At 46.9% G+C, this 22,710-nt stretch overlaps 1 protein-coding gene across 6 annotated transcripts in view; it reads right to left on the reverse strand.

Annotated features, from left to right (window-relative positions):
• The window catches only part of TRERF1 (transcriptional regulating factor 1), a 226,343-nt gene that overhangs the window by 44,983 nt on the left and 158,650 nt on the right, over positions 1-22,710 (reverse strand). The window contains exon 1 of one of the 6 annotated variants that reach the window (XM_030796583.1): positions 3,660-3,839. The exons of the other annotated variants lie outside the window; for them this stretch is intronic. The gene's annotated coding sequence lies outside the window, so the exon portion shown is untranslated. Of the gene's footprint in view, positions 1-3,659; positions 3,840-22,710 lie in introns of those variants that run through there. 6 annotated transcript variants of the gene reach the window in all.

A 22,710-nucleotide genomic window follows, 5' to 3' on the forward strand; every position in this document is an offset into this window, starting at 1 on the left:
ATATACATATATACACACATATACATATATACATATATACACATATATATACATATGAAACAGGAGACTCGATTAGAAATAGCCAGTGTCATGCACTCCACACCCTTTTCACTGAGTCTGCAGATCTTAACTCTCATATGAGATGCAAACTCTCTTACTTTCTTTTTCTTTTTTTTTTTTTTTTTTTTTTTTTTGAGACGGAGTCTCGCTGTCGCCCAGGCTGGAGTGCAGTGGCGCGATCTCGGCTCACTGCAGGCTCCGCCCCCCGGGGTTCATGCCATTCTCCTGCCTCAGCCTCCCAAGTAGCTGGGACTACAGGTGCCTGCCACCTCGCCCAGCTAATTTTTTTTTGTATTTTTAGTAGAGACGGGGTTACACTGTGTTAGCCAGGATGGTCTCGATCTCCTGACCTCATGATCCGCCCTCCCTCAGCCTCCCAAAGTGCTGGGATTACAGGCGTGAGCCACCACGCCCGGCCCAAAATCTCTTACTTTCGAGCCATTGTTCAATGGCTCAGTAGTTCATTGATTTGTTAATTCATTGTTTTGTTCATTGATTAATTCATCCATTCTTCTGAGACCTTGCTATTGAAAGCCCAACACTATTCTAGGACCCGTGGGAAATATAAAGAAGTTTAAGATACGCATTAATCAATTTATCTGTTCCACACATATTTATTAGACACCTATTAACCGTAAGGCACAATGCTGAGAAATGACTAAGACACAGGCCTGCTCTCCAGCATGCAGTTAGAAAAGGTGACGAGTCGCATCAATAATTACAAAGGGGAAAAAGATGCATGTAATCAAAAGGTAAAAATAAGAGAAGCAGGGTGTGATGGCACGCACCTGTACCCCCACCTATCAGGAGACTGAGGTGAGGATTACTTGAGCTAAGGAGTTCAAGACTAGCCTGGGCAACACAGCAAGACCTCATCCTTTTTTTTTTTTTTTTTTTTTTTTTTGAGATGGAGTCTCGCTCTGTCGCCCAGGCTGGAGGGGCAATGGTGCGATCTTGGCTCACTGCAACCTCCGCCTCCTGAGTTCAAGCGATTCTCCTGCCTCAGCCTCCTGAGTAGCTGGGACTACAGATGCCTGCCACCACGCCCAGCTAATTTTGTATTTTTAGTAGAGATGGGGTTTCACCATGTTAGCCAGGATGGTCTCGATCTCCTGACCTCATGATCCGCCCATCTCTATCAAAAATACAAAAATTAGCTGGGCCTGGTGGCAGGTGCTTGTAATCCCAGCTACTTAGGAGGCTGAGGCAGGAGATTCACTTGAATCCGGGAGGCAAAGGTTGCAATGAGGCCAGAGTGTCCCACTGCACTCCAGCCTTGGTGACAAGAGCAAAACTCCATCTAAAAAAAAAAAAAAAAAAAAAAGGTTCAATTCCTAGATCCTTAACTTGAAATTCTTTCTAGAACTCATGGATGGCAGAGGTGCAAGCTGTCCTTTTAGGACTTCTCCTTCCTAATCACCCACCTTTACAAAAAGAAGGGCAAACTTCTCATGTACTGCACCAGGGAGAACGAAAAATGGAAACACAATAAATGCTGATCCTTGTCTCATGCTAGTAATAAATAATATTCTTCTATGGATAATGAAATTGAAAATATAGCTCAGCACGAGCAATATTTTATTTCTAGACCTGGATGGTAACTGCATGGTCATTCTCACTCTGCTGTAATTCAAGCTATACACTATGACCTGGTCATATACATAAAGGTGTATATGTCGTATGTCAATTAAAAAAAGTTTATTTTAAAAAGTCACCCCCCCAAAAAAGTTACCCAGTACCACCATTTCATTTAGAGATGCATTTTCAATATAATTTAACTATTTATGCTTACTATTTATCCAAATTAGTAATACATTTAATGTTTTGATCAACTGTGTACTATTAATAATTGTGATAACTCAAACCAGAAGAACATTTTAATACTTAGATCTTTTGATTTTAGGAAATTAAAAAAGTTTCAACTTTATATAAAATTGTTACAGAAAAATATGGTAGGGAAACAAGTGAAAAAGTTCCAAGCATAAAAATATATTACACAGATCACATTAGGATAAAATTCCATAGGGCAAGTGAAATGAAAATACAATTTCCAGAAGAAAAAGGAAAACTGACTATTAAAGAGGGTGTTCATGCGTTTTTAAAACGGATGACGGGAGGTATTACATTGCTATGGTGTTTAGATTCCACCGGATAAATTTAAAACAGTGATGTAATAGTTTTGCTTAAAAATATCAATGTTTACAACGTACTGGAAATGGTATCTTCAGCAAATGTATCATTAAAAAATGTGTGTGTCAACTTAAAACTGTATGAAGGGGCAAAGAGTTTTAAAAGATTCTTTTAGGGAGGATTTTAAACAGAAAAGTTTGAAGACCACTGCAGTCGTCCCCCTCTACCTGGGAGTGAGCTGAGTTGGTCTGTCCCTTTCTGAACTATGAGAGAAAGAGATGGAAAACTTCAGATGAGGGGTTGCATTTGGTGGAGTGAAGGGTGGAGGAAGGCGAGCCATGGGTGGAAGGGGAGGCTGGCCAAGGATGGCTGCAGCAATGAAAGGATGCTGGGCGTGAGAGTGCTGAGCTTCAGAAGCAAGGAGACTAATGAACCTCGCTGCTCAAAGGGTGGTCCAGGTCACCTGGGAGCTGGTTAGAAATGCAGAATCTCAGGCTCCGGTTGAGAACTATTGAATCAGAATCTGTATTTTATTGAGATGATGCCCACCCCCAAGTGAGTCATGTGCACACTAAAATTTCAGAAGCACTGAATTAGCAGACTCTTGCTGCAACCAGGTGAGGCATAATTAAGACCAGAACTCAGAAGACAGTGAGCAGGGAGAGAGGGAGAAATAAGAGGAATATTCCCTGCCTTGCCAGTGGGAAGCAACTCTCCTTCCTTGAAATGCTCTGGCCCACTGGGGCTTATGACCAGTCTGAGACACCCACTCCTTTCCTCACACATATTCTCTCCTTTGATAGCCTCATCCACCACTCATCCTTTCTGACACCCAAAGACTGCCCCCAGCTCAGACGGTCTGAGATCCTGATCAGCTGCCTACTCTACGTCACCACGTCCATATTCAAAGGCAATTCAACATCATCTCTCCCAAACTGGATGCTGTTTTCAAAGAGCTCTTTCCTTGAACCTGCCATGCTCCCTTCCACTGTACGGCCTTTGTACATGATGTCCCCTCACCATTTGGAGAGCTCTTCCCCTCCTCCCCGCCACTGGGTATCCTTCAGATCTCAGCTCAAACTACACATTCTCAGAAAGTTCACTCTGACCCCAATACCCAAGTCTACATCAGATTCCTTTCTTATATGTTCTCATAAAACCATATTCCTTTCCTTCAGACTACCCTCTTCTGCTTGTAATTGTACTTCCACCAGTGCAATTATTTGATTAATGGATCTTTCTCTATTAGAGCAGGAACCAGGTCTATTTTTACCTAGGAGTCTCTTCCTCAAACCAACCATAATACCCAGCACATTGTAGGACTCCGATAAGGATTTGTTGAAGGAAGGGCAGTATTTATTGAATGAATAAATCAACAAATGAGAAAAAATTAGAAAGCAATGATCAAATATGCCAGTGAGTTGAGACAGGCAGAAAGAGATACTCAGTATAGATTAAGAAGTTCTTACGTTCTCATGAAGAATAGTCAGATTGCACCTCAGTCCTGATAGACAAATAGGGCTTACAGAGGTGGAAAGGACCAGGAAGGGTATTCCGGACAGGGAATAGCATGAACAAAGGCAAAAAGTCAGGTGCAGGAGTTCATGCTGGGACATCATGTCCTTGTCCAGAACTCACCAATGATCAGGCTAAATTTGTAAGAAAGGGATAAGTTGTAGTGGGCCTTAAAGTGACATCCAACAGTATTATCCTTTGGGCATTAGGCCTGGCTATTTCACAATGCTCCACCAGGCTTAAACCTCTCCACTTAGCCTTCCTTAAAAGGCTTACACAAAGTCACCACACCCAGGAAGAATTACTTGTTGAAACTCACCCAACTTTGAGCACTATTGATTTCATGTCTCTCTTCTATGGCCCTGTGGGTAGAATGGAAGCTAGATAATTGAACTTCTGTTGACATGTTTGCTTTGTTAAGTCTTCCCAAACTGCTAGGGAAAGGGATTACTTCACATTCTGAGTTGCAGGAGGCTATTCTTTATTCGTTGACATTTCCAGAACTAGAATATAGTTTATTCACAAGCACAGAACGCTAGATGGAACCCTTGGTGGGTTCTCAAAGTGTGGTTCTTGGGCTAGCAGCCCCAGCATCACCTGGGAAATAACAAATACTAATTCTTAGCCCCCAACCAGACCCACTAAATCAGAAACTCAGGCTGTGGCTCAGCAGTCTGTGTTTTAATGAGCCCTCTTGGTGAGTCCGATGCACGCTCAAGTTGAAGACCTCTGCCCCAGAGATGATCCAGTATCTCCACATTACAGACGAGGAAACAGAGAAACAGAGGCCCAGAGATGTAATTTCTGGGCCTAGAACAGTGCCTCGCTAATGGTAGAAAATCAAGCCTCATTTGTTCAATGAAAGAAGAGGAAAATGGCTCAAGCCTGTAATCCTAGCACTTTGGGAGGCCAAGGCGGGTGGATTACTTGAGGCCAGGAGTTCAAGACCAATCTGGCCAACAGGGCAAAACCCTGTCTCTACTAAAAAAAAAAAAAATACAGAAATTAGCCAGGCGTGGTGGTGCACACCTGTAGTCCCAGCTACTTGGGAGGCTAAGGCACAAGAATCCCTTGAACCCAGGAGGTCAAGGTTGCAGTGAGCCGAGATCAAGCCATTTCGCACCAGCCTAGGCAAGAGAGTCAGACCCTGTCTCAAAAAATAAAAATAAAAGGAGAGAGAGAAGGAGAAAATGATTTTTCCTAAAACACCATAGAGAGATAATGGCAAAACATGTGCTATTTATTTTACGTTAAATGTAATATTTTTTGAATAGGTACTATATTCACATGGTTCAAAATTCAAAAGGTTAAAATGGATATGCAAAACAGCAAAAATTATCCTAAATAAACGCCTGTAAATAAAGTGAAAATCATGCAAATTGTAAAAATAAGGGCGTGAAAAGTCTCCCTCCACCTTCCACCCCCATCCCCAGCCACCCAGCACCCCTTCTGGGACAGTCAATCAGGTTCTTATATATCCTCCTAGAGACACTTTATGCTCATAAAAGAACACTAATGCACAGCCCCTCTTATACAGATGGTAGCGTGCTAGGCCGTGGTTTAGCATCTTGCCAAAAGGCTATTTTAAACATATCATTTAAAACCTGGAAACTGTTCGTCTTAGTGGATTAGTCAATCTCACAGAATTCTTATAATACCAACTCAGGATTCAAGTCTTTATTATTTTTCTAACAAGGTAACTGTTTTGCTCATTATGTGTAACAATTTCTACTGGGTAATTTGTACCAGGAGCTTTTTCATTCACAAACTAATTAACAGAACTGCTACTTTCCCATTTCTTCGGTCAATTTCTTCCTTAGAGCAGGACTCCAGGATTCCAGGGTAGGCTCAACAAATAAACGCCCACTCAGAACCTAAGGTGCCACCCCACGCTCCCACAGAGCCTGTGACCGCTTTTCCTCTGCACCGACCATGTCACACTCAGGCGACCCACTTCCGTGCCTGTCTCTACACTGGCTGCCCAGTCACTGTGATGTAGGGACAGCAGCCTGCCCATGTGGTGTCCTCAGGGACTGGGACATAGCAGATGCTCAACAAACGCTCACTGAACTGTAACACTGTGCCAGGCAAAGGAGACCTAGAGTGGCTTGTTCCCCTCTGCAGGTCCCATGCCTGTGACATGGACTAAGGGACAGAATTTCCTAGTTTCTGTTGAGGGCATAGTGCCCTAAAGCACCCCATTTATGGAGTGCTGTAGATAATAACAAGGCTCTACAGAGACCTCCCAGCACACTTTTTCTATACAGGGCCAGCTAGTAAATATTTTCAGCTTTGGGGCCCATACATATGGTTTCCGTCACAACGCTGCCACGGTAGCGTGAAAGCGGCCACAGACCATATATAAATGAATGGGCGTGGCTGTGTTCCAATACAACTTTATTTATGGACACTGAAACTTGAATTTTATATAATTTTCACATGCCAAATGCTGTTCTTCTTTTGATTTTTCTTCAACCAATTAAAAATGTAAAAATCCTTCTTCACTCACAGGCAGTACAAGAATAGGTGTGGGCTGGATCTGGCCTGACCCATGGTTTGCTTGACCCCTGTTCTAGATAGAGCATCAAAGTCTCTCCACACCCCGCCCCCTGGCCTGGGGCACCAGGAGACAAGGCCGCAATCTGCAAGGAGGATATCTGTCCTAAGGGCCACCCTTTGAACCAGAGACACAGACAGAGAGATACACCAGGAGAGGAAGTTGATTTTGGCCAAGGTCTCAGCAGGACTTGTTTGCTTACAATTCAGAAGGGGTAACACCCTGCTCCAGCCAGACCACCATTGCTTGTTTGAGGAAGAAAAACCAAAAAGATTTTCCTTTTTCTGACCCTGGGCCGTCAGTTAGAGACTGTATACACAATTCTCCAAATGCCTTGGCTTGTGTTTTAGTCCAGCCTTCCTCTCGGCTCTGTGAAGGAAGCTTCACTCGACTCCCCTGGGGCTGCTCTTACTCCAGCTCACTCCCAGCTCCCCCAAGCAGGCAGGAGCCAAGGGCGGCTCTCCAGGATGTGGGCCGCAGTTCGCGGTCTTCTTTTTAGCACCGTTGTTGTTCTAAATGCTTTCTGATTAGTCTTCTAAATAATTCCAGTGGGTATTTAATAATCCAGTAACCTGATTATCGTGGGCATGTGCTGCCAATGACAGCGGTTAGTACCTAAATTTTCCTCCGTGCAGTGAGTGGTTCACTCTTACTCCTTCACAGCCCTGGCTTTCCTGCTGACTCTGGGCTGTGGGAGGATTTTCAAGGCTCCCTTTGGGCAGCAAGAAACATTCATTTCTCCACCCTCAGGTCTCACCCTGTAGCATCAATTGCTCCCTCCAAGCCCTGGGGATCAGTAAGAAGCCCGACGCATAGCCCAGGAACCTGCAGAATGGAGGGTTTGGATTTTGCTTCCTGCAGGTGGTTCCTCATTAGGAAATAGAGATTGGACTGATTTCACTTTTTGGTTGTCACTGTCACTGCCATCTTTCCTCTGGGCTGGCTGTAGTTCTTTACCAGGGACTTTAACATCGTCTCCCCACTGTGACTACCATATGCCACTTCTCTCTCTTCCTAGCTGCCATGGAGCAGTATGGAAACTAAAGGCATGGGGAGAGAAGTGGGGGCTGCAGAAGTCTACGGTAAATTCCTGGAGGAGGCAGCCATGGTCTGAGTGGGCCTTGTTGATATATTCCTGGACACATTTGTTTCATACTACCTTCCCTAAGTATCCAACAGCAGGGGGTCTGCCTGCTCCACCTCCAGGGCCCCGGCTGGGATGACCTCTCCCCTCCTGTGTGGCTTGAGTCTCATATTGTGGCTCTCGCCCTGTGAGGCCTGGGGTTGCCAGTTGCCCTTTTCTGCCTTCTCCTTGTGACATTCTTTGGGGTCTTTTTGAAGCCTCATCCTCCCTCAGGTTGTGAGCTTAAAGATACAGGTTTGTCCCGCAGCAGTCCTGACATGGCTAGGATTGTAGGGAGATTAGGAACATGGGCTTTGGCTCTGTGAATATGGGGTAGTTAGAAGAGCATTGGAAAAAGCTGGGAGTGGTGGCTCATGCCTGTAATCCCAGCACTTTGGGAGGCCAAGGCCCACAGATCACTTGAACCCAGGAATTTAAGGTAAGTCTAGGCGACACAGTGAGACCCCATTTCTACAAACAATTAGCTGGGTGTAGTGGCACGCGCCTACTTGGGAGGCTGAGATGGGAGAATCACCTGGGCCTGGGAAGTTGAGGCTGCAGTGAGTGGTGATTATACCACTGCACACTAGCCCTATCTCAAAATAATAAATAAATAAATAAGAAGAAGAAAGAAGGAAGAAGACGAAGAAAAAGAAGAAGAAGAACACTATAATAGAAGACAGGACCTGGGCTTTGGTCCTACTGACTCCATGTGACCCTGGGCAAGTCATTTGCCCTCTCTGGACTTCAATCATGGCTTTCTCTATATCCAGATAATTGAAGCAAAGTTTTTCTAGAGACAGAGCCTGAATAAAATCCACACAATCGCTGCCTCATCTTAACCTGACTTGTAGAAACGAAATTCAGGGTTCTGGATCCAGTTGGTATTCACTGCATAGATCTGACGACTGTTTAGGGGGCAAATGCACGCAGTGTAGAGACCAATGTGGTCTCCACCTCTCCTTTTATGACACACAGAAGCTAGGGAGGGGAGGTGATGTTAAATTGATGTAACTGACGTGGCTGAGCACTTCCTGTATGACAAACTGCTCTGGGAGACTAGAATGGAACAAGCTCCAACACAGCTACCTGGGATTAACAACCCTCACATCAGTACTGATAAAGTCAGCTACAGCCTATGGTTCCAAGGAGAAAGTAGCAGATGCAAATACAGAGATCCTGTAGCAAACTTACAACCTACACTTACCGCACCTTTCAGCCTAAAGGGAGGGGTGCAATAGGCTCTGAGTGGGGCATGCCAGGGACGAGGACCACTCCAGCTTGCCTGGCTCCCCAGGAAGCTTCCTCCCAACCCACAGTTGACACCATCCCCCATCACCTGGTGGCGGTGAGGTTGACAGATGGTCCAGCTGAAAGGTCTGCAGAAAGAAGATGGGACAGAGGAGCACCAACACAATCCACACGTGATTCCCTGAGTGACCCAAATGCTTTCATGATCACATGTGTCCCCTAAGGAGGAGCTGCTAAGAGAATTTCAGAATCAATCATCAATCAGATTGAAGACCTGCTTTGTGCCAGGAGAGATGAGATGTCACAAGGGCCCCTGGCCTCATGAGGTTTACAGTCACATGAACTGAGGCCCTCAGAGTTCAGACCAGCATCTGTGTCCTGTCATCCTTTACAGTCTTTTATACCAACTCACACTGAGGACCTTCTATGCCAGGGCTGCTATGGGACAAACCTGTGTCTTTAAGATTGCAATCTGGGGAGGAGGAGGCTTCCAAAGGACCCCAAGGAATGCCACAAGGGGAAGGCAGAGAAGGACAACTGGTGACCCCAGGCCTTGCAGGGTGGGAGCCACAATATAGGGCTTGGGCCTCACAGAAGGATGAGTTCACTCCAGCCAGGGCCCAGGAGGGGCAGTAGGCAGACCCTTGCTGTGGGGGACTCCGGGAAGGTCTCTGCAGGGCACTTGGCTGGAGAGGTCTGGGCCCAGGGCCCATAGGAAGGATCCTCCACTCCTGCCCCCAAGAAATTGGGGCGTGGGGCCTTCTGAATCAGCACCTGGGACTTCAGCCAAACAAAGGATCCCCGGCCCTGCAGCTGTCCTGGGCAGGGCAGGGCAGGGCAGGGCTGGGAAAATGGGAGGAGATTTCCCTCCGGCTGCTCTGATGAGGCCCCAGCAAGAGTGGGAATAAAGATAGAGAGGAAGTGGGCTGGCAGGGAGATCTGACCCCCTTGGCCCCACCTACAGCCTCAGAGTGAATTATTAATAGAGAAAACACAAGTCAAGCACCTGCAGGCTCTGTTGCTATCACTCAAGCTCCACACCTAGCGTCATGGGGCCAAGTGGCCAGAACAGCCTCCAGCAGGTGGGCAGCACAGACCAACTTCCTCTGCAAGGGATGACAGGGAGGGGGGTGGCTGGCGCTGTTACCACATCCTGGCCACGCACATTGAGATGGCACCAGACCCACAGACTCTCCAGGCCTGTGTGCGTGTGAACTATACTCCCAAGCGGATCAACTGGTGTGACTTTGGTGTATGGCCTTCCAAGACATCAGGCTGCATAAAAAACCAAAGGGTCACCCAGGGCCCCAGAGAAGGGGCGATCATCTTAAGGGACAACCACTCCCCTTTTTTTCTGGAAAACAGCTCACACAGTAACAAAGTCAGCGAGGTACAAAGTCAGTACGTAAAATAACCGTGCAATAGTGTTCTTGTGTTTGGGTTGTCGTGGGTCCCCTCTGGGTCTCCTGACTGCGTTTCAGACAAAAAGCCCTTGCGGAAGCCCAGGGTATCCCAGGTTATGACGTCGGTGCCACGTGGGAGCATTCTGTAAACACCGGCGGCGACACCGAGCTACATCCTGGGCAGTGCCACCGTCCCAAGCTTTTCACTTTTAAGATAAGGGGGCTTGGACAAGCCACAGTCCCTTTGGCTCAGAGTTCTAAGGTCTTTTGGGGAATTCTGGGAGTCAACAAACAAACCCGAGGGGACCTCTGGCGACTGGGGCTGGAGGCCTTCCAGCGAGACTTCCTGAGTCGCTCCCCCTTCCAGGCCTCTGAGGATCCGGTTCTGGCCTCCTTCTAGAAGCCCTGGGGGATGGTGAGCCTCACTCAGGCACCCATCTCCCAGCAGGATCGTGCTCTGAGGGAGGACAGGGGGAGCCCTGGCTCGCTCGCTCGTCTCCGGGACTCAGCGCATGCCTCCCCTGACAGTGTGAGTGAGTGCTCAGGAGGCACTGACCCAGGGCAGCCAGGAAGAAGCCTCTACGCCCTGCAGCCCCCGGGGTTCAGCCCAGCCACTTGGCCGTGCCTGACAACATCTCCCCTGTTCTTCATGCTGCTATGGGAGGCCGGCCTTCCCAGGCAGATGAGCGAGGCTCCTCATTCAAGGGTCCAGGGGGAGCCTCACCCTCATGGCACCCTATGCAGGCTCTCGGGGCCCTTGGGAGGCTGCTGAGGGCGGGGAAAGGAAGGAGTGAGGGAGGAGGCCTGGAAGCCAATTGGGAAGATGTCCTTGAGAGGCAAGTCCATGGGAGCCGCAGAGAAAGTCTGTCAGGAGGACCTGGTTCCAAACTTATTCCAAATCACAGCATGCCACGATGAAGAAAAACAGTATGTTTTAAGCCATAAATGCTTCTAAGAATTCAGTGTTATGGAATAAAGTTGGAAGTGAAATTCCCCCTCACCTGAGATTCCCACTGTCTGGTGCTTTGTATGTGGATGGTGGGAGGGATGGTGAAGGTTGGCCTCTGGTTACTGAGAGGCCTCAGGGGATAAAGAGGGGTCCTGCCCTTTCTGGGTTTGCTCCTCCTCTGGCAATCATCACACTCCCCTGGGAAGCCCCCAAACCTGTCTGGACTTGCTCAAGTCAGATATCCTGTTGGTCACTGGCCCCCATTATCTCACAGTCCCAATTTCTTGCCAAAACAACTTCCCTTTGCTGCTGGGGGACCCCTGCAGCTGAACCAAGAAGACAGAAATGCAGCCCCGGAGCCTGGGCCGCAGGGAGAGTGTGAGGACCAAATCCTAGCTAAAGGTTTTACAGGCCCAGACACGCATACTTCTGTTTGTTGGAAACATTACCCCACCAAGCTCAGTCACCTCAGGTACTTTATTTTTCAAACAATACTAGATATCCAGTTCTATAGAAACAGAATTGTGTTTAATAGCTCTGTTTTTTAAAATCTCTCCCTCTCTCTCCACTGTGCCACGAGCAGTGTTTGGCCAAAGCAGATTCACTCAATGTTTATGGAACACAGCAAACAAGTTTGTCAAACATCAACCCTGTGTGCATGGTAAACTATTAGAAAGTGAAGGAGCCAATCCCCTTCTCCGGACCAGCTGAGGTGGTCCAGAATTACATCTAGGATGCCTGCTTAAGAGTGCCTGGCTCTGCCAGCATCCTCCAGCCCTGTGTGGAGGTGGGGTACAGAGGGGCAGCTGTAGGGACACCCAGCGTGGCACTGATGAGCTGGACTAAGATGCTGCTATGCAAACAGGAAGGAAGAACAGCAACGACGGCTAATGTGCACTGGATGCCAACCCCGGGCTGGGCACAGTGCCAAGTCCCTCAGAAGCCCCCCCCCCAATAACCCCACAAGGTGGTAAACGCATCCATCACCTTTAACTACCTTACCAACCTCCCAATGACACCTTGCAATGAACATTCTCAGATGCATCCCCTAAGGAACATTTGTGAGAATTTCTTTAGGATACATACCCAGGAGTAGAGGAAGCTGTGATGCTTTTTATGTGTCAATTTGGCTAGGCTGAACTACTGTCCTCAGAATTCCCTTTCTAGGGAGTTGGTTAAAGCAGAGACTCATAGAAAATGACATGTAGACAAGTGTGTATGCTGCAGTATTGCTAGAAAAGCCAAAGACTGAAAACAACCCAAATGCCTAACCATAAGGGACCGATTGAAGGAAATCATGGAATAACCACAGGATGGGATACTATGCAGCTGTTAAAACTAACAAGGAGACTGGGCGCGGTGGCTCATGCCTGTAATCCCAGCACTTTGGGAGGATGAGGCAGGAGGATTGTTTCAGCCAAGGAGTTAGAGACCAGTCCGGGCAACATGTGAAACTCTGTCTCTACAAAAAATACAAAAATCAGCCAGGTGTGGTGGTGCATGCTTGTAGTCCCAGCTACTTGGGAAGCTGAGGTGGGAGGATCAATTGAGCCCAGAAGATTAAGGCTGCAGTGAGCCATGATGGTGCCATTGCATTCCAGCCTGGGTGACAGAGTGAGACCCTATCCCAAACAAACAAACAAACAAAACAAAAAATCCAAAAGAACAACAACGAAACTCTCTATGAAATGATATGGAAAGATGTCCAAGGTTAAATGAAAAAGAAAGATGCAGAACAGTATGTTCAATATGCTCTCTTTTGTGTAAAAAATGGTTAAAATAGAATACATACGTATGTAGGTACATGGATAGTTGATTTTTGTTAGTTGTGGTAGTTACATCCTATAAAATCTCTAGGATCACTGAATTAGTGCATACTGAGCCACTGTTCCTAAGAGAAATACAGGGTTAGGTTTCTGCGAGCCCCTGGTTGCAACATTTTTTGTCAACTGATCAGTATATAACCTTGTTTTATATGTGTCTGCTTAAAGGATATCTTATTTAACATCTATTTTTTTCATTCATTAACATTGACCTCACAGCCAACAGTACTACAACTAATGCCTGAAAGGAGCTTATCTAATTCACCCATTTTCTCTGTAAGGCACATCAATCACAGCCTTCTCGTGCTGAGAACAGTAGGCAACACTTCAGCATTACACTTGGGGGCCATTTTAAACAGTGAAATCAACAACAAAAACCACAAAAATATGAAAAATGCCACACTAAATACACCACAAAAAGCACACTTGTGTCCAGCAGGAGAGCTGAAATAAGAAGGCGGAGTTGCCTTGTTCAGCCTCAGCTTGGGAACGTGCATCAGGCAACTCAAAACTTTCACTGTCCTGTTCATGTCCTCAAATGACCAAGAAAGCACTGAGCATCGGTTCTGTGGTTACAAATAAGTTTAGAGAGTAGGGAATTTGCAAATATGGAATCTGTGAATAATAAGGGTCAACCATGTATTTATAATTGATCTATATTCATAAAGAAAATCTGGAAGGATCCAAGAAACTAGTAATAGTTGTCTGCAGGGAGGTGGTAGAAACTGGGCTAATTGGGGAAAAGAGCAGGAGGGAGATTTTTCATTTTATAACTTTTTATATTTTTCTGTGTTTTTGAACCATGTGAATATATTACTTACAAAAAAAAACCCAGATATAATAACATATGAAAAAAACTTTTTTTTTTTTTTTGAGATGGAGTTTTGCTCTTGTTGCCTAGGTTGGAGTGCAATGGCGTGATCTTGGCTCACCACAACCTCCACCTCCCGGGTTCAAGTGAGTCTCCTGCCTCAGCCTCCCGAGTAGCTGGGATTACAGGCATGCGCCACCATGCCTGGCTAATTTTGTATTTTTAGTAGAGATGGGGTTTCTCCATGTTGGTCAGGCTGGTCTCGAACTCCCAACCTCAGGCGATCTGCCCACCTCGGCCTCCCAAAGTGCTGGGATTACAGGTGTGAGCCACTGCGCCCCGGCCAAAAAAAAACCTTCATGTGCACTTAATTGCAGTACATTAATGCCTTATGAATTTATTTTAACTTAAAACACAAATATCTTACTGGTCTTTTGGGGCAGGGTCCAGAACTTTTCTTTGCTCAGATCTGTGGAATAGAGCTCTGTATTTATCTTTTGTGCATAAACCACTGATGATGCATAATCTATACTTTTTCAATTTGGTTTCTTTAAAAAGGAGCCAGAAGTAGAGAATCCTGGCAAAGGAATTGTAGTGCGGCATCCTCTGACATGCTTTTATTTTCCTCTCCCTCTAGTGCTAATCTTTATAATTTTTAATTTTTTTTTTTTTTTTTTTTTTGTAGAGACAGGGTGTTGCTGTTTCCCAGGCTGGTCTTGAACTCCTGGCCTCAAGCAATCCTCATGCCTTGGCCTCCCAAAGTGTTGGGATCACAGGCGTGAGCCACGGCACCACAGTGCCGGTCTTTAATAGTTGTCTTGTTCACACCTAATTTGGCAGCAATTCTCTTTTGGTGGCTTGTGTTTATCACTTCTTTCCAAAGCATTCAACAGTGAAAAATGTGTTGCCCGTCACACATTCTCAGCTGAGGTAGGACAAGGTGACTCTTATTTTTCATTGAAATAGCACTTCTCTTTCTTTTTTGCATTTATAGTTCATTGGCTTAGATCACATTTAACTAATTTACATAATTACAATAACAGGGACAACTGGCATAAGCAGGTTTGGGGACCAACACAGCCCGTGACTACATTTGTGGGAGTGGGTGCTCTGTTTAGGGGAGCGCTAGCGAGTTGTGGAGAAGGCCAGCTGCCACTCAGTTACGTAGCGGCTGGTTACAGACAGTTCCACCTGTGTGTGAGTGTGACTTGCTAACTTTAACATGAGAAGCATGCTAGATGTCTCTGAACTACGCCGTCTGACATTGTGCTTCATGCACTCAAATGTCAGGTAAGTGTGTACAGGTCAGGCACATGCTCCTCAGGCAGAGCGCTGGGGTCCTGTGGTGCTCAGAGCCAAGCTGTCATGGGGCATGCACTCTGAAAACATTTTCTGAAGTGAGCAGACCTTTTTTTTTTTCAAAGGTCTTCAAGGTAAGATTTCTGACAAAGCTGACATTTAGACTTCACAGTTTAGGAAAGGGATGGGGAAGGGCAGGTCTGTAAGATCTCCTAAAGTGTCTGGGATTAAATCCTCAGTTGGCCCCCAGTGCCCCAGGCTGAGGCGAATCCCTCAACTGTTTAGAGACGATGTGGAACCCTCTGCTTTTAAAGGGGGAAGAGGCCCAAGTCCATGACCTGAAGCTGAAAGGCCTCTAGCGGTCTCAGCAGATGACCCTGACCCCTGCTTCACAGAGAATAGGGGCTGCCGGCCTTTGCTCTCTCCACCTCCTCCCGCCAAACAAACTTTCACACCTCACCCCTGCCCTAACTCCTTTCTCTTCACTTATCTGAAACAACTGGAGACCCTTTACCCAGGATCCTGAATCAGAAACTGGGACCCCAAGGGCCCACCACCTCCCCATGCCCACTCACTTCCAAGAGATGATCAATTCCTGCCCACTTTTCCTGCACAGCCTTTCCCTGGCCATCTTCTCTCATTCCCTAATCCATGCTCCTCTGGTCAGGTCTCACCCCCTCCAGCCCTGCCACACCACCCTCTCCTTAAAACCTCCAATGCTCCCTCTGCCAACAGGTAAGTGTCCAAACAGCTCAGCTGGGCACAGAAAGCCCTCACGATCTGGCCTCACTCACCTTTCCAGTGATTTCCCCACCCACTCAGATACACCCTGAGCACCCATCCTATGAAGCCACATAAGGTTTCCAAAATGCTGGTCTTTCTGCTTGAAAGCTCTTTCTCCCATTCTCTACCTTCTCAGCCTAAAAGTTCCTGTTCAAACCTAATGTCTTTCACGAAGTCTTCCCTGATCCTCAGCCACTCATCATAACAAAACATTTATTGCATGCTCACTCTATACCAGGTACAGTGGATGTAATGGAGGTGGGAACAGAGATGGTGTCAGTTATATAGGGCTTGCAGTCTGGGGGTGTGCATGTCAGCCAGAGACAAGTGCAATTTTACACCTGTCATGAGGAGCTATAAGACAGGGCCAAGGGCCGGGCACCGTGGCTCACTCCTATAATCCCAGCACTTTGGGAGGCCGAGATGGGCAGGTCACCTGAGGTCAGGAGTTTGAGACCAGCCTGGCCAACACGGTGAAACCCCATCTCTACTAAAAATACATAATTGGCCAGGCGTGCTGGCACTCGCCTGTAATCTCAGCTACTCGGGAGGCTGAGGCAGGGGAATCGCTTGAATCCAGGAGGCGGAGGTTGCCGTGAGCCAAGATGGCACCATTGCACTCCAGCCTGGGCAACAAGAGCGAAACTCCATGTCAAAACCAAAAAAAAAAAAAAAGAGAGAGACAGGGCTGTGACCTTGGCAGAAAAGTCAGGGAAGGATCCTCTGAGAAAGTCACAGTGATGCTGTGATCTAAAGATGAGAAGGACATAGGGAGGGGAAATAGAGTGCGGAAAGCTGTATTCCAGATAGCATCAAGGACAGTATGGGCAAAGGCCCTGTGGCAGGTGGGAACAAGGTGGATGTAAAGAACTAAAAGAACGCCAGTGTGGCTGAAATGGAGGAAAAAGGAACACAGTGATGAAACTGGACAGGGGGCAAGGGCAAGACCATCCAAGGCTCTTGAGGCTAAGGATCCTCATCTTAATGGCTCCCCTGAAGAGCAGGGGGAACCATTAAAGTATCTTGAACTCTGTGTGTGTGTGTGTGTGTGTGTGTGTGTGTGTGTGTGTGGCCAAGCACATGTAACTGATCATATTTCTATTTTGAAAAGTTTGCTCTGGGCCGGGTGTGGTGGCTCATGCCTGTAATCCCAGCACTTTGGGAGGCCAAGGCAGGTGGATCATTTGAGGTCAAGAGTTCAAGATCAACCTGGCCAACATGGTGAAACCCCATCTCTACTAAAAATACAAAAAAATGAGCTGGGTGTGGTGGCGCATACCTGTAATCCCAGCTACTAGGGAGGCTGAGGCACAAGAATTGCTTGAACCCAGGAGGCGGAGGTTGCAGTGAGCCGATATCATGCCACTGCCCTCCAGCCTGGGTGACAGAGTGAGACCTTGTCTCAAAACAAAAACAAAAACAAAAACAAAAACAAAAAAAGCCAGCAACAACAAAAAAACCTTGCTCTGGCCACAGTGTAGACCAAGGGTCAGCTAAGTTTTTCTGTTCAAGGCCAGATGATACATATTCCGGGCTTTGCCGCTGAGAGGCAAATACAGGCTATTATGTAGGGCTTAATAAGAAAGAAAATTCTACACATTTTTGAGAACACTGAAAATATAATGATAATTGAGTGAATGTAAATTTTTATAATACTGATCCTCTACTGAGAAGAATAGGATTGTTTTTTGGAGAGGTAACACTTCCCCTTCAAAGAGAAGGAAAGTCAGTGTTCCCATATCATCAAATGCTCATCTGTAAAAGCAGCTCATGGACTGTGTGAAATCGACAGGCAGTGGCTAGATTTGGCCCCTGGACTGTAGTTTGCTGACCCCCAATGCAGACAATGGACTGGAGGAAGGTGAATGAGGACATGGGGCAACTTAGGTTTGCCATGGTCCAGGCCAGATAGCTTGGATGAGAGTGATGGAGGGGTGTTTTGGGGTGAACCTAACAGGATTAATGATAGAAGGGACCTATGGGGGTACAGGAGGGGGCGTCAGATGTGACCTAGATGTCAGGTTCGCATCTATGAAGCTTGGAGCACTGGGAGAGCTGTTTCACATGGAGACCTCAACAGGAGCTGTCACTGAGGCAGCTGGACTGAGGTTCCAAGGCCCAGAGAGGTTTGTGAGGCCCCTGAGAACAGGCAGTCACTGAAGCCAAGAACATGAAGAAGGGCGGCCAGCGCGCCGGTGAGCATGGGCCCAGCGCTCAAGGGTCATCTCTTCCTCACACCAGTCAGCACACTGCTTCAAATTGTTTCTTTTGTCTCCTCCATCAAACTGGGACTGCTTCCAAGGAGTGCCTCATGGTCAGCAGAATACCTGGCACCTACTGGGTGCTAAGGACATGACAGAGGAAGGCAGAGAGGGAGGGAGGATGTCGCGACTTTTGCTTCCACAGCAAACTCAGAGCCAATCACCTCAATTCACAACAGAAGCTGATTTCCTCCTCTTGCCCTGGTCAGCTGCCCCTCACCTGTGGCCAGCCCTCCCCGGCAACTGCTTTTGAGAAGGGTCACTGGACCCTTCCCCAGTCACTCTAAATCATCCAAGTGTGTGAGCACACACACGCATTTGCACACAAATCTCCTTCTGATCAACCCTGGGAACATGATTTGTGGTGATGGTGTATTGACAACACACTCATCAACTGTCAGCTCAACATGTCTAAATATTATGTCCCATCACCCAGAACATCATTTTTTTTAATTAAAAAAAAAGTTAAATGGCAACCTCACAGCAAGGAGAGAGGAAGGAAAAAAAAAAGCCACAGGTTAAAGAAAATTAATTTATCTTTTTTTCCATTTCTTTCCTTTTTTTTTTTTTTTTTTTTTGAACAGAAGAGTAAAAAGCTCATAATTGCATCTCTTTAACAGCCCTGGGATAGGGGAAGTCAGTGCTGGGATGTGGGGTGGCCTGTTTCAGTGACCACATGGTATGTTTGCTTGACATCAGTGGAGCTCCCGGCTCGGAGACCAGTCTCCCTCTGGTCTCCCACAGTCACGAACCCTCTGGCCCAGTGTAAAGTCTCTGAGAAGGACACCAAAGAATTCGTGAAAGGGTGTGCGTGTCCTCATGGCCAATAATAACATTCTAGAAAATATTTCATAATGACATTCTTGAAAATATTGCAAAAAGAATGGACATATACTATTTTGTTCTGTGAGGTCACAACAAACCTGTGAGGTCAGAACTGTCTTCTCTGTTTGAAAGGAGGAAATTAACATGCAGGGGATGAACTTCCCAAGGTTGCATGATTGGTGAGGAAGGGCTAAGCCCCCAACCCTCTGCTGCCAAAGGACGAGGCTTCCTCTGATATTCTGCGGTGCCTCTTGTCCTCCCATTGCAGATCTGTTCAGCATGAAGCTACTTCCTCCTTGCAGGATCCTTCCAGCTTTTATCACTGGTTTTTGAAAGGCCAAGGAGAGAAAGTGTATGCCACAGCACAGGCATGTCCCATGAATCTGGCTGTCAGCTCCTAGCAAACTTCAACGCTCTAGTGTTTAGCCATGAACTTAGAAGTGTGAAAAAGAAGCTGATGCACTTTACACACACATACACACACACACACACACACACACACACACGGTTCTGGGCTTAAAAGCTCCAGTTATCTGGACAAGTTTTTTGTTTTGTTGTTTGTTTGTTTGTTTGTTTGTTTGAGATGGAGTCTCACTGTGTCACCCAGGCTGGAGTGCAGTGGCACGATCTCGGCTCACTGCAAGCTCCGCCTCCTGGGTTCACGCCATTCTCCTGCCTCAGCCTCCCAAGTAGCTGGGACTAAAGGTGCCTGCCACCACGCCCGGCTATTTTTATTTTTTTATTTTTTAGTAGAGACGGGGTTTCACCATGTTAGCCAGGATGGTCTCGATCTCCTGACCTTGTGATCCACGCGCCTCGGCCTCCCAAAGTGCTGGGATTACAGGCATAAGCTACTGCGCCCGGCCCTATCTGGACAAGTTTTTACTCGTCAGGAATATCTCATTGGAGAGAAACAAACGGATTATATGACAAATATTTTCCTCATGGAAACACCAAGAGCACCGCTTCTGGAGTCAAAGATTGGGGTTCAAATCTCAACGTTCCACTGGCAAAGTGAGTCCCTCCAGCAGGCCTATCTAACTTCGCTTTTGAGCCTCAATTTTGACATCTGTAAAACAGTAATAATAATACCTACTGTTCTGGATTTCTGAGAAGATTAAACAAGAGAAGGTACAGGACACATGTGCTCCCAGGGAGGACTTGAGCAGTCTCATTGCCTGGGGTGGAGCTTCTGTTGTTTTGTTTTGACGTGGGTTACAGTTTAGACCAGGCTCAGTGACTCAGGCATGATTGAGTTGGTTTGGTTATTTGTTTCCTGGGCAACCTTCAGCCCTCCTTTTGTTTCAATCAGCAGAACGATGCTCAGGGGCAGAAACTGCCAGGAGTGGACGCAGGAGGGAAGAGAGAACGGCAGCTTGGGCCCTTTGGGATAGGGACCAATGACCTTGCTTACTCTAACATCCCCTGAAGGCATCTGTGTCCAGGGCACATTCATTTTATCCACAATGATGATCCAGGAAAGGCCATAGCTCGTTCAGTAGAATTGTTCACTGACAGCAGGAAACAGAATGCAAACATGCACATGACTGGCTCATCCTTGCAGGAAGTCAGAGAGAGAGAGGCCTACAAGTCTACACTGGTCAGTGCAATTCAAGGGGTGCAAAAGAGGGAATCGGTGTGGCCACGGGTCAGGCTGAGTTCTCCAACTTGGCATTACTGGTAACGAAGGTGGTTTTCTACTTTCTGGGATATGGCTCTCAAGCAGTTCAAGACCCCAGAAGAGGAAATGAGATGCAATTATTTAGTGGCAATCTAAAGCTCAAGTGTATCCAGTAGAATATCACTTTACCCGGTATCGCCATCTTAAAAAGTTAGAAGGGGTGGGCCCTGTTAGCTGGAGTCATTTCAGTTCCTCTATAATACCAGATAAAGTGATATTCTACTTCGTTTTCTGTTTCAAGAGGGTACCCAGCTCTCCAATTCCAGAAAATTGGTAGTAACTCTGTCCATATTTACCATTTCCTTACTTTTAATTACAGCCGTTCCTGCTTAAGTGACATCCCCCTTTAAGGAACTGGGGACACACTGCCTGGAAGGGCTGTCCCAGGAGATCGGGTCTGGAGTGGCCTCTGTGGCCACATGTGCCACCTGATCTGATGGGCACATGGGCTTTCCCTGGTGGAAGCTCCTGACTCCCTCAGAGCTCATGCCGGCCTCACAGACATGGAAAAAGAAAAAATGAGGCCAATCTAACCCTGACAGTTTGTGGGGGACACTCTCATACCCATTATTTCTCTGTGAGGCAGGCCCAGCAGGAGGTTTTATTTCCATCTTGAGATAAGCTATGGAAGCTCCGAGGGAGGAAGAGAGAGTCCCAAAGGATCACACATCCTGGTAGAAGCCAACTCAAGGGAGATGAGAACCAAAGGTGCCCGGTCCCAGGCCAAAGAGCCTCCGAAGACCACAAACCACTGTCACTAGAACGAGGCCAGAGCCTCCACATGGCTTGAGTGTTGTCCAAAACTACAAACAAGAAGGCATCACTGAAGTGCAAAGAAACAAACTCCTATTTGTTTCTATTTCATCCGTAAAAATGTCACAGCTTTCTCTGAATAGTTCTCATGTTGTCCTCCTTTTTCTCTCCACTCTTGGCCTCCTGGACCTGAACCAAGTCTCTCCCTCTCCTCTTAGTTCCGTGAACACAGATTATCTCCCTCTTCACAGGACAGTCACAGGAAATCTAAACATTTTCCGATGGGGTTCTTTTAAGCCCACTTCCCCTGTCCTCCACCCACCCCCCACCCTGTTGCTGTGTATTCAGGAAATGCAAACCCAATATAAAGATAACCCGGACCAAACAGAAAAAGAGATGTGCCCTGTGACCTGGTTGGGCAAATGACTTCCCCTCCTTGCACCTCAGACTCAGCTTCTGCAGAATAAAGTTGGACCCAAGGAGCTCCAAGCCTCTGTTGGACGAACCTCCTGAGACCCTGCCTGGCCTGTCCCAGGACACTGAACAATCTTGGGCCAGGATATTGAGATAGTAGGGTTTCCCACCAATGACACCTGATCCCTAAGGATCTGAGCCCTTCGGGGAAACGGTGCTGGAAGTCAGGATGTCTGGATTGCAGTCTTAGTTCTGCCTCTTTTGGAAAAGGGAAGAGAGTGAGTAGGGGTAGGAATTAGGGGTAAGAAGTAGGGGTAGCTCTAGCTATAATGTAATTTTTTTTTTTTTTTTTTTTTTTTACACGGAGTCTCGCTCTGTCTCCTAGGCTGGAGTGCAGTGGTGCAATCTCAGCTCACTGTAACCTCCACCTCCTGGGTTCAAGCAATTCTGCCTCAGCTTCCTGAGTAGCTGGGATTACAGGCATGCGCCACCACGCCCGGCTAATTTTTTTTTTTGTATTTTAGTAGAGACAGGGTTTCACCATATTGGCCAGGCTGGTCTTGAACTCCTGATCTCATGATCTGCCTGCCTCAGCCTCCCAAAGTGCTAGGATTACAGGCGTGAGCCACCACGCCCAGCCTTAATGTTGCAATTAAAATAATAGAATAATGGATATGACTGGTATAATAAATAATGAAATATTTTTAGAAGGGTTCCACCAACAGTGAGAAGGAGCCAATGGCCAATCTCCAGGGCAGCATGTGAAGATTTGATGTAGAGCACATTTCCACCGCTTTTATGTGGCTCTTTAAGCACAGGAGCTCTTGGCCTGGGGCACCTCCTGTGTCTATACCTGCAATAACCCTGGCACCCCAAACTCCTCAGATAATGTGCCCCCTGACTTCCTGGTCCTGAAAAGGGTCTTCGTCTGCATCTAGGACAATCCCTTGTTGCACTGCACAGAGCTAGCCGACAAACAGAACTCAACCTGAGGTGTCATCTGATGAAGAATGTTTAATCTACCAGGTAAGCTCTCCATGGGCAAGGTCAGTTGGATGGCGTTAGTTATCGA

This window comes from Nomascus leucogenys, chromosome 17 (genome assembly GCF_006542625.1).
Source record: "Nomascus leucogenys isolate Asia chromosome 17, Asia_NLE_v1, whole genome shotgun sequence".
In the NCBI taxonomy this organism is placed as follows: domain Eukaryota; kingdom Metazoa; phylum Chordata; class Mammalia; order Primates; family Hylobatidae; genus Nomascus; species Nomascus leucogenys.